Genomic DNA, 4683 nt, shown 5'->3' with positions numbered 1-4683 from the left:
TAAACTTAAAAAAAGGTACATAACTTATATACTGACCCACTAGAATTAAACATATGTGATGAAATCATTTAAAATTTTTTAAATCTTATTTTACCCTTCTCTGTATTTAATAGATGAGACTTTTTTCTCTAAAATAATCCCTCTTACTTCTCTCCAGTATTAGCACTTTGGAGCTTTTTCTTTTTGAGAAATACGATGACCTTACTGTGATCTTGTTTCTTGTATTTGGGCCTTACCTTATATCCCCTTGCTGTCAAAAAACTTCAACTTCTTTGACAACAGCCACTTGAAGTTTGGCGATGTCAATGCAGTGGTCCTCAATATACAAAACAATAGAAGTTTTGTTAGAACCCGTAGGATCCTTCAAATTGGTTATAGCTTCTAATATAAGATTATCCAACATTTATGATGCATTTTTTTCAGACCTGCAATATAATCTGCAACGCCAAGAGGCTTGACATCAACAATTTCTTCATCACTTATGAATTCTAAAGATTGGGACCCGTTAGCTTCTTTTGAATTCTAATCTGGCCTTCTCCTTCCATCTCCTCCCATTTTCCAATGAAAACATATTCCTCCACTTGTCCTGTCCTTCACATCTATATTTGAATGCAAAGCCAAGACACCATTGATTCTGGGTCTTTCAGTATTGTGGCCATTTGTTTCTTAATCCCAGATTTAAGGACAGTTCCTTCTTTTGAGTTCCACTTCTCCTTTGGAGCACTCATCAGGAGAAGTCCAAAGAGCATTTTAGGTCCACCTACTGACATATTAAACAGTGAGTAAAAGTGTCTTCTTTTTGGTTGTTTTTGAAAATTTGAAATAAAATAAATGGATAAAAGAGTAACAAGCTATGTTTAAGTCTTTTGCCTTTTATTTTTTTATCATTATTATTATTTTGGACACTAGTATGATTAAGGGGTTTCTGGGTTGTGTAAAGATCACATTCATAATAAATATGGCTGGAAGCTAACTCTCTAAACAAGATGTTTTCCGGGAACACGTGGTATAGGTTAGAGGAGCAGAATGTATTAGATATGCAAGACGGGCAATTCTACGCAGATGGTGTTGAAAAAAAAATATATATTCTTTCAGTGGGCTATTTGACAGAAGGAAGCAGAGGGGGCTTGTAGACCTTCACATGGATCTAGGCCTGCAAAGGAATCGAGTTCTAATCAAATGGTACAAGTGGAGTCTTGAGGTGCTAAGAGTGTTTAAGGTAGAGGGAAGGCAGACAAGGGAGGAAATGATGCTAATATGCTCTTGTAGTTGGTTGGGTTTAACCTTTCTTTGGGTGTTGGGACTCATTAATTTGTTTTTATTGTACAGTTTAAGTGAACTCATAGAATATTTAATTAAGCCAAGCTCAAACCAAGAAATTAAAGTTCGAATTAAAATCAAATTTTGATCACCTAATAGTATTTCAATTAAATCGATGGAATACATGTAAAAGTTTGGCTCGATTCAAGTTGATTGCGCCCATATTGGAATCTAGAGGTGCTAACTGCTAAGAGTGTTTGTGCTAAGAGGGCAGTGAGCCAGTGAGGCAGTCAGGGGAGGAATTCGAGCTAATATGCTCTTGAAATTGGTTGGGTTGAACCTTTTCTTCTTGGGCTCATTTGTTTTTACTGTATAGTTTGGGTTGGCCGCCCTTAAGAAAACAATGGCCGTTTAAAAAAAAAAAAAAAAAAACGGCCAGGGCAATTTTGGTACTTCCTTTTTCGTTTGAAAACATATTAGGGTCCCCCCTCATGCCTCATTCAATTAAACGGGAGATTCATCATTCACGGTGAGTTAACGGGCAGAATTACAATACCACCGTTCTCCGTTGTGAATTATTAATACATCGGTTCATTACACTACAACGACACCGTTCAAAGGATTTTGAAGGTTCGGTTGAGACTAGAGACACGGCAGACAGAGGAGGAGCTGTTTCCGTATGCAGAGAAAACTGTTTTCCTACACCTTTGGATATGACTGGGACCCACTTCCCATATTGTCACGCAATCTGATGTTGACGTCCACTAGCTCAGCTCAGACGACCTTTCTGGCTTCTGATGTTGAGCGTGAAAGTTTTCGTCTTTCATTTTTCTCTTTCCTTTTCCACGAGAGAGAGAGAGAGATCACTACCATGTCTGTTTATATCTGTATATACGCCGGAGGACCGGAGTAGATTTGACCTGGATTACGTTCCCCCCACGATTCCGCGGAAATGAAATGATCGTCAAAACCCCACCCCTTCTGAATGACGCTATTGATACTGATACCCCCAAACTTGAGAGTGAAATAAGAGTTGCACCCAAAGAGATTGGTGGATTTTAAATCCACCACCCTAAGTGATAAGGTCGTTCTAGCCTTGTCTTGTGGGCTCTAACTCCAAGCTGCAGGCTGTCTCTGTGTTGTATGTGCATGTCTGTCTGTGACTCTGTGAGACCTGTGGGTTATGGGCTGACAGTTGATACTGTATAGCGTACGTAGCCTCTTTAAAGTATTTATATATATAGAAGACAACTTAACTAATAGTGTAGAGGGGAGCTATCTATCTGTAATTCTGTATCTGAGTTTTAACCCTACCCAAGCAATGAAGTGAAGGAGAACAACCCATGTGGGGGTGTGGGTGAAGGGATGCAGCCAAGAGCGGAACTTTTCGATATAAAGGGTCCTTTTTGTTTGCGGATTGTGGATTGTGGGGAGATGACCCACCAATCACCAACAGTCTTATCCTATCTATGGTAATGGTAGAACGGCAACTGAGGAGTAGCTATGATATGATTGCGGGTCAGTGCCACGTTTGAACTACCAGTTTTTGTTAGCTTGGTAGGACCCATTCCCCAGCAGGCTGTCACAAATGATTGTTTGTTTGGTCTCTATGTAACCCATGACGTCCACCTGGGACCTAGTCTCACTCAGTCAGCTACCGCTTTTCTTCGAAGACAGAATGTGCACTTCTTCTCTCTTATCATCTTGCCGTCTCCTCCTCGACGGATTACATTTATACTTAGACGAAACCATATAGGATTTATGTTGATATTTCACAAGGCAACCACTCGTGGGTACGTTTCTCATCGTCTCCCACTGGAATGAGAAAACAAAACAATATATAATAGGGGAGGTGGGGTCTCACTCAGTCAGCCTGAGGCCCTGAGCCTGCTCGCCTGCTCGTCCCGTAGCTAAGGCTGATGCTGATCAGTGATCGCCCAATCAACGAATCCAGTAGGCCCTTGTTGCAGGCTGGTTGACGTCTTCTAAACTGAAGTTTCTTAGCACTTTCACTTCTCTGAATTTATCGTTAATGGCTCAAATATCATCAATTAAAAATCACAGGAGGACGGTACTCCGTTACTCTTTCACTGTCATTGTGTCTATACACATTAAAATCATTATGCCCTAACAAAGTCTAAGATTCTTACGTAGGAGGTGACTCCTTATTAAACATAGACCAAGAAAACTAATTAACCCTAGTCAAATCATATCGTTGGTTAATATTGATGCTAATCTCAATTGGCTAAGATGTCAAATCAAATGGAGTTTGAGGCAGATAAGGATGTATGTCTCTCTCAAACTAGTCCTTCTTCTTTACACACACACACAACCCCTCACCCTCCTTTCCATCCATCTTTATCTTTTTTTATTTCTAGATTTGACAGGAGAAAAAAAAAATCAAGAAATCAATCAATTTCCCATTAATGTTCAAGAAATAAATAAGTTTCCTCCTGGAGATAATTTCTGTTGAATTTAAAAAGCTTACCAGGGTTCTCTTATCAGACACCAGGAAAAGAGGTCATGTTTGAGAATTGATCAGATGGTTATCATTATCCTCCCAACCTGTATTATGTCATGATGATATTTATTTTAAACCCTAAACATTCTCTCAGTTGAGGGGCAGTGACTGTAAAATTTTATTGATACAACTGCAAAGGCTGAGAGGTGTGACATAGAACAAATCCCATTTGCTAAGACAATGTCCTAACGCTGCCCTGGAACAAAGAAATCGTATTTCTGGGATAATGAACTCTGACATAAAGACCTTATTCAGCTAAAATTATATAGAATAGGTAGTACTCCTGGGATTAAGATATACAAAAATCAAGTTGGAACTTGGAGGATGTAGTAATGAAAGAAAATAAAGACACCATGACCATCTAAAGGAAGAGGCCTGTTATCATTGCAAAGATCTTGAATGACATTCATCACCAACTCTGATCTGTCACAAAGCATCTACTAACTTAATTATTCCTTTCTTTTTAGTTGTGTGGACTGTGGTCTATACACATGGTGACATTCCTTTTTAATGGGCTGGGTAACCCAACGCCCAGCCCAGCCCTTTTTAAATTGAACTTGGATAAGATTTTAAGTCCACAGGTATGGGTTCGGGCTTTTCAAATAAGCCTGACCCAATAATATTATATAATTATAAAATTAGTAGTGGAAAAGGTATTATATATATTAAAATATATATAAAATATATAATATATGATTAATACAATATAAAATATTTGTTTATATCGGGCTTGGGCTCAAGATCTAGGTCTGATCATCAAATTTTTGGATTTCGAGTGGAGGAAAGTTGGTCAATGGGATTTTGGTTTTCATCGACTAAGGTATCCATGTTCTTATTTTTCAGATTTCTGTAGAGTTTATGTAAATTTTATTTTTCTTGGGTATTACTTACACATCTTCTAG

The 4683-nt window shown here is 38.5% G+C and overlaps 1 pseudogene; it reads right to left on the bottom strand.

Annotated features, from left to right (window-relative positions):
- Positions 1–237: 237 nt before the first annotated feature.
- On the bottom strand, positions 238–728 carry LOC148847707 (telomere repeat-binding factor 1 pseudogene; annotated as a pseudogene).
- Positions 729–4683: the final 3955 nt, after the last annotated feature.

Source organism: Nelumbo lutea, chromosome 6, assembly GCF_056320005.1.
Source record: "Nelumbo lutea isolate HS-2025 chromosome 6, American lotus-T2T, whole genome shotgun sequence".
Lineage (NCBI taxonomy): Eukaryota > Viridiplantae > Streptophyta > Magnoliopsida > Proteales > Nelumbonaceae > Nelumbo > Nelumbo lutea.
The sequence above is the reverse complement of the archived record's forward strand: the minus strand, read 5'-3'. Positions and strand labels throughout refer to the sequence as shown.